This window comes from Spea bombifrons, chromosome 1, assembly GCF_027358695.1.
Source record: "Spea bombifrons isolate aSpeBom1 chromosome 1, aSpeBom1.2.pri, whole genome shotgun sequence".
In the NCBI taxonomy this organism is placed as follows: Eukaryota; Metazoa; Chordata; class Amphibia; order Anura; family Pelobatidae; genus Spea; species Spea bombifrons.
Window position 1 is genome coordinate 112989746 of NC_071087.1, and position 11813 is coordinate 113001558.

An 11813-nucleotide genomic window follows, 5' to 3' on the forward strand; every position below is an offset into this window, starting at 1 on the left:
CCATGTCTTTCTTCAACTGTAATTTCTCTCTTTTCAATTGGTGCACCCACACAAATCATATATTGTTTTTTTCAGCACAAGTAGGGCTTTCATTTGAAACCATATTAAGCTGGGTAGTACATTGTTTTATTTGAAATAAACTGGAAAAAGTGGGGGAAAAATGAAAAAAACGCATTTTTTTACAGTTTTGTATACATACAAATTGTACACACATTGAACCAATGGGAAAAAATTATCCCAAATATATTCATTAAGTTGTCCTGATTTGGAAACCACCCAACATGGCCAGGATTTTCATCTATTTTGACCAGTATAGGGCAAATATTGCAAGGCATGCATTACGTTTTTGAAATGTAATTTTTTTCAAATTTGGCATGGTAGTCTAATAACTGCAATAGTTGTCACAGATACTGATTATCCCCCCAAAATTATATGTTTATGAACAGTAGATAAGTCAAGGTGTACAACTAGGGTCATTTTGACACTTTTCAAACAGGGATTTTATCGCCAATTGCTGCCAAATTTTGAGGTATTTTTATATTTTTTTGTTTTTTTTGCATATGTTGCAATGTTGCTTTAGATTTTATATTATATTTTGTATAGAATATGTGCAGCTGCAGAAAAAAACACCAAATTGTGTTCACCAACATCCCCCGGTTCCAACAAGGCCTCACATGCATGGTTCATGCATTTTTTGAGGAAGCTATGAGGGCAAAACTGGAACATGCGCATTTTCGTTTTCACATTTGGAATTTTCAGAAATTGGTTTCCTGGGCCCATATCCCATTTGGGACATTTTGGAAGCCCCCCAATGTAAATTACCCCAGAAAAGTATATATTTATGAACAGTAGACAAGTCAAGGTGTTCAACTAGGGTAGTTTTGACAGTTTTCAGCCAGCCATTTCTTCACTGAAGTCTGCCAAACTTCACAGGGAAATTATTTTAGTGCGTTTTTAACGCATACATTTCAATGTTGCACTGAATTTCTTGCACACCATAAGTGCAACAGTGGAAGAAAGTACCACATTTTGTTCACCAACATCCCATGAGTCCAACAAGACCTCACATGCATGGTTCATGCATTTTTTGAGGAAGCTATGAGGGCAAAACTGGAACATGTGCATTTACATTTTTTTAAATATTTGTTTTATCAGATTGCTTGTAAGTGACAGGTTTAGGCCGCTGACATCAATCAGGGAGACCGATCAATAATCAGCGACTTAAAATGTCACCGACAAGTGATCAGGTAATAATTATGATTTTTTCATTTATTAATAATTTGTGTTTTTTCATAATTACCCTAGATGACCCCTCTCTCTTTGTAGAGCAGGGTCATCTGTGGGCTGCCATAATGATCCGATCACTCCTATTGGCCAGGAGCGATCTGATCAGCCCAGCATTTGACCTGGAAGCACCCTGGACTTTCAGGTCAGTGCTGTTATTTTTTTTACTATTATTTTATTAATTTTTTTAAATTAATTTATTTCTTAATTTTTTTATTATTATTATTTTTTACATTTTTTTTTAACTCTTTCAATGCTGATGCTCCATTGAAGCACAGCATTGACTGGTATTTAGTCCCCACAAGCTTGTGGGGACTAATATTAACCCTTGCAATGCTGCGATGGGGGTCATACACAATCGCAGCATTGAAGGGGTTAATTGAGGAAGAGGGGGTAGGGGTTAACTGAGGAAGGGTGAGGGTGGGGGGGCTGGTCTCCACACTCATGTGGAGACCAAAGAACCCTGTCTCCCTGTCCCTGAAGCTGCCTCTGGCAGCTGGGACACAATCTCCAACAGACTGGAGATTGTAGGGGAGGAGTCTCTCTGATCAGTCCTATAGGACTGATCAGAGGACTTCTGGGGGCTCGTTTTTGCTGTTGCTGGTCTGCCTGGGTTTCCAGGCAGACCACCAGCAGCAGAGCCCCCTACAAAACGGGAATTAACCCCTTCAATGCCGCGATTGCGGCATTGAAGGGGTTAACGCTGCACCGACGCTCTCATGGAGCGATCAGGCAGCAGGGGGGTGTTGGATCAGGCCCCCACACTTGTGTGGGGACCCATTCAACACCCCCCCTTCCCTGAAGCTGCCTGTGGCAGCTGAAACCGCGATTGCAGATCTTTCTGCAATCGCTGTTTCTGCCTACAAAATCACTCCGTGGGAGTGATCGTAGGCTTGGGGGCGGGTTTAGAGAGGCTGTGCTGTCTGCCCAGGACTCCTGGGCAGACAGTAGCAGCAGCGCCTCCACGATCACCGCGATCGTGGTGATGTGGGGGCGTTTTTTGGAGGAGACGTACCTGGTACGTCCCGGTCTACCGGTGACCAGTAACCAGGAAGTACCAGGTACGTCCCGGTGCTGAAGGGGTTAAAACACCAAGAAGAAATCGACTTGCAAACGTAGATATTTTTTCATCCTCGTCATCTGCATTCAAACCACAGGGTTTTGAAGTGGATTAAAATAGCACAGTGGAATGTATGACGGTTTGGGACAGAAGCTGTGCAGTTACTGCTGTCTATAATTTGAGTTTTAAACTCTGCCTGTTATTTGTTTAACCCAAAAGTAATGTGTTACAAGCTATGATAAATTTAGGGGGTTAACTGTATTTCTGCATGTAATTATAGGATATTTTTTATAATGGTTATTCAACGAATTGTAAAAAAAGAGTTTGAGATACCATTTCATGGGTGCTATGGTGACATTTTATTTAGAAAATGTACTTATTTAGAACACATTAATACTTCTTTGATTTTGAAGTATGTTCTAGAAATACCAGTTTAAAACTTTGCACCAAAATCACTTTTTTATGCACAACCTACATCACCAGGTTTTCTGTATGGTATGGTCTATATTTTTTAAACTCAACCACAAATTAACATTTTAATTACAGATCTGCAGCAATTCATAGTCTATAATACCCAAACTTTAAATAAAAATCTACCTGTCACTGAAGTCGTTGGAGGGGGGGGGGCGATAGGGTCAGTCAGTAAGGGTTTCTTTGGCATTGGTCTTACCTGTGTCCCGGAAGCGAGTGGTTGTCTAGCCTGAGCTTTGGTCACCGTCAGGCAAATGGATGATGTGATTTTAGTTGCATTGGGAATGAAGCGACTTTCCAGCCAGCCCAAGTCACTTCCTAGAAATACATCCGTCGGAAGCCCAGGCATGATTCCCACTTCTCGGCAGCCCTCCCTGGTGCCCTAGTTAAGGTGTACGTGGGTTGGCGGCAATGGTAGCAGAGGGACCCGACAGTTGGCAACTATACTGCCTGTGAGAATTCCTTGCTAAAGGCCAGTGTGGTGGCAGGACTGTGGAGGTTGGAGGGGGTGGAGGAGCCCCGGAGTGAGACGGGTAAGGTTGACATGGCCTCATCTGGGGTGGCCAAGTGCCTTTAAACTTTTCCACCAGCTGGGCAGCTTACTCAAAGGTCGTGATCTCTTACTCAGTTCCATAATCTTAGCAGCAAAGGGAAAAGTTGCTCCAGCTTGATCTGTTGTAATCCAGATACCCATCAATGTCCACAGGGTGATCATCAAAAGTCTTAAATGTTTGATGAGTTACCTTAATGCTGCAGCTGGGAGTGTACATCCTCCTGAATACTGCCCACAGCTGTGACTTGGCTTATGGCCAGCTTGGCATATCTCTTCTTCTCAGCCCTATCCATCACTCAGTTAACCACCTCAGGGAAAGAGTTTGGACCATAGAAAGCCAAGCATTCTCTTACCCTCTGGTAGAGCTCATCGTGTCCACTCTGGGATGCCGACGACGAGGAGTTGGAGCTGGGATGCGACTTTCCTCTGGGAGAACTAGCAGGTCCTCCTCCCCTGTTGTCGAGGTCCACTAGCGTAGCTACTCGTTCATTCTTTTTCAGTCCTGCTGGATACTGACCTTTTTGGAGGACGTAACGGGAAACAAGGCCAATGGGTATTCCTTGGTCCGTCAATGCCGAAAATCTCCCGGATTAATACTTAGCATTAATACTTGTCGCTTAGTAAAATATAATGGACGACACTGGTCTCATTGGTTGAACAAGCAATCAGTGGGAGGTCCCCTGATGTCAGTAGGAGGTCCCGTTGATGTCAGCGGGAGGTCCTGCTGACATTTGGGGGTGTTCCCGATTACATCAGTGGGAGTTTCTGCTGACGTCAGGGGGCGTTCCCGATTACATCAGTGGGAGTTTCTGCTGACGTCAGGGGGCGTTCCCGATTACATCAGTGGGAGTTCCTGCTGACAGTAGCAGGAAACACCCCCACTTAAAGGGTCAAGACCCCGCTCCCGCGACCCAGAGGATTTGGCTCTTGACCCGGAGAACCAGAGAAGCCGCAAAAAAAAAATTTAGTTAAAAGAACATCTTTTTGACCTATTTTACAGCACTTTTGGTATAGTAATTTATATATATTCACTGCATTACATCTTCCAATCGCTATACCTGGGAACATCCAGGATCCAGTTACCTGGATGTGGGTAAGTGTTTCGCTGACATCGGCGGGCAGTCCCACTGGCACTGGTGGATGGTCTGCTGACGTTGTGTGCCAGGCTAGCCCCATACGCAGGAAAACATGTTACAGTCAGGCAAGGAATGGGGTGTGCCGCCACGTTGCTCCTGCAACCCGGAATTTCTCTATGGTGAACCGAAGACACGGAGAAGAATCACTTACGCCCAATGGGCTCTTGAGGTTGGGTTTGCTCTGAATCAAACAGTAAATGCAGGTCTGGACTCAGCCTCTACGATGGAAGATTGGGTACGTCGTGTGTGGCACCCGCACTTATGTCATTTGGCTTTAAAGTGGAGGAAAAAATGTAGCAGCTTTGTATATGTATCCCTTTTATAAAATGCACTAGAGCTAGGTAAAAGAACAACTGTAAATAAAATTATTAATTATATTATATATATATTTATTGGTACATTTGAGCATTGGAAACATACAATTTGGCAACCAACAAATAAGAGCCATCAGACCCATCTACTCTGTAGATAGAGTTATGCATTACACAATATATCATCTGGACCATATAAATGTTTGAGGGAAAAGGCATAAAAGATAAATCTGAAACCACAAATTGTAATGTAACATCTCTCTTCTAAAGAACTGTACCATTCATTGGTGTCCGGTCCCATCCTCAGTACTCAGCAGGTGACAACTTCCTGACCTAAGTTCAACTTCCTCTACCTGGTGCACGCGTGGAAATTGTGACAGATCAGCAAGAAACGGTTCAGCTAAGTAATGCAAAATTACTTCCTATGTTGCTCTGTATAGTTTGAAGTGCTGCGTACAATAAACCCCAAATGTGGTCAGTATCCCTGACTGTGTTATTGAAGCACTCAGTAAAGTATGTGCTTACTTAAACATTTGCTAACTAATTTATATATAGTGTATAGTCCAAACAAAACAACAAACACTTCATGTCTTTTCAAGTTTATGTCTGAGAGTTCAAGTACATACAAATAAAGTAAATGGATATCACTGTCAGTACTACCCATTTCCCATGAGAACCTAGCTGTCCAGTTGCTTGTCTTCTCCCTACTGCTATATTTTTTTTTCAATGATCTCTTCTAAAGCATTTCACCATAGGCTTGCTTTTTAAAGGGCAAATCTTATGAGCATAAAGTACAGCGGGGGATACAGTAATGTAGTTAGTATTGGCAGAAACTTGGTTTTATCATTTTTTTCTTTTATCCTTTTTTTCCAATAAACTTTCTATATCTGCAGACCTGGAGGCAGTCAAATGATATTTTGCAGGGACGTGCTAAAGGACCTGTCAAGGGGTCCATATTACCCTGGTGCCTAGTAACTGAGACGCTCGCTCTGTGGGTCACGTAATGTAAACAGGGCAGTAAAGACAGGGTTCTGTGCAAGATAAAAGGGAGGGAGAGCTGGCAAGCTGCAGTGATGATGAGAAAGAGTGAGTGTGTGTATGTACTGTATGTATATGTAAGTGTAAGATGTTAGAGTTAGTGTGTGTGTGTTAATGTATGGTATTGGAGAGTGAGACCATGTGTGAAAGAGCATGAGGATGTGAGAGAGCGTGAGAGCATGCAAGAGAGCATGAGTGAGAGTTTGAGAGAGCGCGTAATGGTGTGAGTGGATGAAAGAGTGAGCATGAGTGAGAGAGCATGAGACAGTCAGTGTGAGAGAGCATAAGAGAGCATGAAAGAGTAGGTGATAGAGAACACTAATAAGAGTGAGTGAGCTAGTAAGAGATAGAGATTGAAAGTGAGAGAGCCTGAGAGTGTCAGAGAGTGAGTGAAAGCGTGAGTGAGACTATGACAGCAAGAGTGAGAGTCTGAGTGAGAGAGTGTGAAAAAGTGACATTGTGAGAGAGGATGTGTGAGAGTCTTGAGAGAGTGTCAATAAGAGTGTGTGAGAGTAAGGAAGCAACAAAAGGCAAACAAAAGTGATGATGATGAGAGAAAGGAGTTATGCTGTAACGCCGTCAATGTCTAGCTCAATATATAAAAATAGAAAAAGGCTCCAGGCACTCAAGGGTTCCACTCAGGCAGGTTTATTGAATTTATCAACTTGATAAAGACCTCATTCTGAGGTCGAAACGTTGTTGTCCTTCTCCTTCAATAAACCTGCCTGAGTGGAACCCTTGAGTGCCTGGAGCCTTTTTCTATTTTGATTTACTGGGGAGCTTGCCCTTCCTGGCACAGCTAAGCACCTGAGTTCCTGTGGTGTGTGTGCAGATTCCTGATTCTGGTGACTAGCTCAATATATAGTGATGGGAGTTGTGGTGTACCACCGTCAACGTCTGACTCATTATATAGTGGTGGGAGGTATGGTCTGGCTCAGTATACACCGATCAGCCATAACATTATGACCACTGACAGGTGAAGTAAATAACTCTGATAATCTTGTTATCATGGCAGTTGTCAGTTGGTGGGACATATTAGACAGCAAGTGAACATTTTGTCCTCAAAGTTGATGTGTTAGAAGCAGGAAAAATATGCAAGCGTAAGGATCTGAGTGACTTTGACAAGGGCCAAATTGTAATGGCTAGATGACTGGGTCAGAGCATCTCCAAAACTGCAGCTCTTGTAACAATATAATCTGCACCATGATAACTAAGCAGAGCTCAATTATGCAAATTATGTGGGTTGGGCAGAGTGGTGTATCTTTGATGAAGTTGGTGTGGTCAATTTATTAAGTTAAAATTAATGTATGTTATTGATAGCTGTGCTGCAAAGTATCTCTGGCCATCTATTGGCAACTGTGGCCTATAGATGCCTGGCCGCTGACATCTAGCTAAAGTAATATAAATATTTCCTTTTCCCTGTAAACAAAAAAATATTTGAAGCGCAGCCTGAAACATGACATGCTGGATCATTAAATAAACAATGTGAAGTGGAAAAAACAGTGGATTGGCAGAAGGCTAAACTGAGGACATTTTGTGGGTTTGCAAAATGTCAAGTAACTAAGCTGTCACCTTTATGAGTAAAAGTTTACCTTTGAATTGGCTCTAACCAAATGTTTTCAGCACAAGGCCCTGACCCTCACCCTACTCTGTTGACTTTAGTAGCAGAACTGCTGAACCAAAGTATATTATGGTGCTGATTTTAACTACCATCCCAGAATTTGTGTTGCCCAAAAATGCTTACAAACAGATTTGTGACCACAGGTTGGAAGTTATTGCTCAACCTTTACGTTTTTTTGTTTCACAGTAAGCTTTGTTAGTTAGTTCAGAGTGACATTGTGTTTACACTAAGCATTTTTAAATCTGTTTTCCATTTGTTAAAATGCTTCATGGCTAGCATTACTTCTGTACATCTGATGTATGACTGAAGACTTCCAATTCAAAACATCAGTGCCTACACATTTCTCCAGCTCAGGTAATCCATTTAGTAATCCTGTGCCTTTGGAAATTAATATTTCTGTAGCATGCCGTGTACAACACTGCCCTCTGGTGGTTATATGGGAACAGTGCAATGACATTTTTTAGCAAATACATGTGGCATACACAAAATATAGTGCTTTAGTTTTTTGTGGAACTACTAAAATGGAAATTAGAATAAAGAATTGCACATATGGTACCTGAGCATCAAGAAGCTACTTCTTGGCATCATAATCTTCAAAAAACACAGGACGCACAGGAAGTAGGTAGCTCTTGGTAGAAACGTTTGGTGGCGGTAAAGCAGCCTTCCCTTCTCCCAAGGTTGCTAACAAACACCCTCGAATCTGGTTTCGATTCGGGCCAGCACTGCGCACTGACTATGTGGTTGGGCCTGGCAATGGCATATGGCTGGGTGCAGACATACCCCCTCCGCTGACGGTTTCAATTGCAAGCACTGACATTGTGGTCAGGTTTGTTTCTCAGGCCTAAATGGGGTTTTTGCAAGAGGCATTCAAGGGTGCAGATGGGGAGGGCCGTTCTGATAATGCCCTGTTGATCCTCCGTGATAGTAGCTAGGTAGGTTGGCCCAGCTCGCTAAGTTTCTCAGGGGGAGGTGGAAGGCGACTCAGGAGCTGTCCTTGGGGAGAGGGAATGCCTCATTATACGGGGACTCCTTGTTTTTAAAGAGACATCATTTGCCACAATCCTCGGTTTTCATTGTGTTTATTGTTTCAAAGTTGCTTCATATTTAAGAACCATGCAAGGTTACATTGTGGGGCATATACACCATAATGTTACAACAAGAGATCATAATCTAAAACTAGATTATCAGAGGTTTAGATGTAATGTCAGGAGGGTTTACTTTACCTAGCCGGTGGTAGATAAATGGGCCAGTCTTCCATCAGAAGTGGTAGAGGCTAATACAGTAAGGGAATTTAAACATGCACCGGATAGCATAAAGCTATCCTTAATCAAAGACAAGACCAAGGACTGATTAAAGTCTAAGTCACTACATCAGACAAAATGGGCAGACGAGATGGGCAGAATGATTCCTATCTGCTGCTAAATTCTATGTTTCCTTAAGCTAGACTCCATGCACTAATGATATGACGTGTCTCAGCGTCACGCTGAGTATTACAAGTAAAATATGGGGGGCAAAGAGTTGCACATGAAAGGAAATGATGCTATACACATGTGTCAAACTGAATGTTGAGACCTAAAACATCTTTGCAATCATTTAAAAGGTAAGTAGCTGACCATTGCAAAAATAAAAAGGAATGTGTTCCAAATTAGCTATTCCTTGAGGGCCTACGGTTTGACCAATGAGAGTATCAGGTTCTAATGTACAAATACAAATATGATTTACTTTCATTGTATACAAATGGTCTGTCCTGGATTGTTGTTTTAAAAAGACACAATATACAGGCATTTGTTTTACTAAAAAAATAGAACTGTGATGAGAGATTAGGAGGCCCATTTCTTTATGCCAATAAAATATTCTGCTACAGCCATTGAAACAGTTCTTCACCTCTGCAACTTTCACAGCTATTTCAGTTGCAGAGTTGACATGCCTCTAGGTGAGCTATCAATCAAGATGTGAGATTCGGAGGACAGAAATGTAAATTAAGGGTTGGAATCGGTGCTCTGACACATTCATCTGAGATCACGGATTTTCCTGGAGGGAGAGTTTCACTGTTCTGACTTGAATAAATACTTGTACAGAATGATCTAACAGAGTTCCTCTGAGGATGGGTTATTTTAACCCTTCTAGTTACTTCAGTGACATGTGAAATGCAATCACAAAACAATAGAGATGTTATTTGCAAAAGAAACAGTGTTTTTGGGTGTGTGCATACAGATGTGATTGAAGTTAACCACATTGGTGAAAATGGCACGGTTGACTGTGACATTGCATACCTCCCAACTTCTACCTACAGGTCATTCTCCAGCGTCCAAGATCTGGGCTAGAGTTCCATAATCAGGACTGTGCTGTGCAAAGTGGGACAGTTGGGCATCAGAGTCGTTACCAGAGTTACAGTCGCCTGGGGCAGAATAACATTTTGTGCACCCACCAGGTACCCCCCTTCCGCTCTCTCCCATATATACACATACATATTCACTGCCCTCACACATGCCGACCCATATATACACATACAAATAGACTGCCCTTACACACACCTGCCCACACACGCAAACCTATATATGCATTGCGCTTACACACACATATAGACTGCCCTTACACACGCCTGCCCACACATGCAAACATATATATGAGCTGCCCTTACACACGCCTGCCCACACACGCAAACATATATATATACACTGCCCTTACACACACATATACACTGCCCTTACACACACCTACTCATGTACACATGCACTGGCCATATATGCACATATGTACTGCCCATTTATACACATATGCACCCTTAATGTTGGGCCAGTTAGAGATTGTGATCTCCCCAACCAGCCTTGTTCATTGGGCAGTGGGTCCCCCCATGGCCGCCTGCAACCCAGACCAGCGCTCATTGTGTCTGGGTGCAGTGACCCCTTGTACCTGCCTCAGCATGGCCCTGATGAACGGCCCAGGGGAGGCGGCCTAACGTGACTGTGCCCGCATCTTTGTGCGCCCGGGGCAGCCTCACCGATCACCCCCCTTTAAAATATGCTACTGGGAGGCATGCCATTGTAGGGCCACAGGAGAACACTGGGTCGCCAATCTTCTTCACACTCCTCAAAGGGTTATGTAGTCCTTTCCTTCCCTATCTGGGAAGGGCTGGATCGTCTTCTTCCAATGAGGGGAACCACTGTAGTTTTACGTTTTCAATGTCCTGGGCTGCTACGCATGATTTGAGGGCACAATATGATGGTTAAGAGGGGAAACCATGCACACTATACATTTGGGTTAATCACCTAGCTGGGGACAGCTGTTTTTATGTATTAAATTACGTATTTTCCTTTATAGCTATTTTCATGGAACAAAAGTCTGGATTCTTCTTAGTTATCACATTCCCATATAATTTAAAAAATGCATACCTCGATTTTACAGGGGGCCAAACAGGTTTGTTTTTTGGGGTCTTTGGAGGTGTGCTTAGGGACGGGGATTTACTAAGACTTAATGTGACTATATTACCTATTATGGCTATTTATGTACTGATTAAGTAATTTAGAAAAAGGAATAGCATATCTCCCAACACTCTGGTTTTCGCGAGACAGTCCCAATTTTCAGGCACTGTACAGCAGTCCTACTTTTCAGGCGGTGAGCATCTCCCAACAGTTGGCGAGATCCTCTGATCTCCCCTGACTGGGTCAAGCAGCTGAAAACCCTTAGGTAGCTTGTTAAGTAAGTTGGGTGGTCCTCACACCTCCAGCTGTCGCGGCTTCCACCGATGGCCGATCCAACTATCTCTTTTAGCCACATCTCCCAACACAAGTGTCCCGATTTGGACACCTGAAATACTTGTTGTAATTGGTATTATGGAATAGGGTTTTTGTATCTACATAAATTAACGTAGTTGTTTTATATACATATTATTGAGTGTGGAACATAAACGCCAAGAAAAATGGGCTCCTAGGGAGAACATTGATCAGCGGTACGGAATATGATGGCGCTATATAAAACAATAAATAATTAGAGACATCTAATTAGAGAAAAACAATACATTTTAGACATCGAAAACGTATGAAATTATATTAGCAGGTTTCACTGAACTGTTTTATTTCCCATTAATTAAATAACAAAAAACCCACAAAAATTATAGTGAAATCATTTAGATACCAAAGATGGAGTAGAGCAGGAGAAGGCAACGTGAGAAAAGGATGAGATAGGGTGCTACAGTCCTACTATTTATCTTAGGGGCCCCACACCATGTACAGATGGTAACCTGCCAACATATTTTACTGCTGTCCAAATATTACTATCCAAATTTACTTGCTATGATGCTTGGAGATGACATGTAGATGGTTTTACCTGTTCCTTTGTA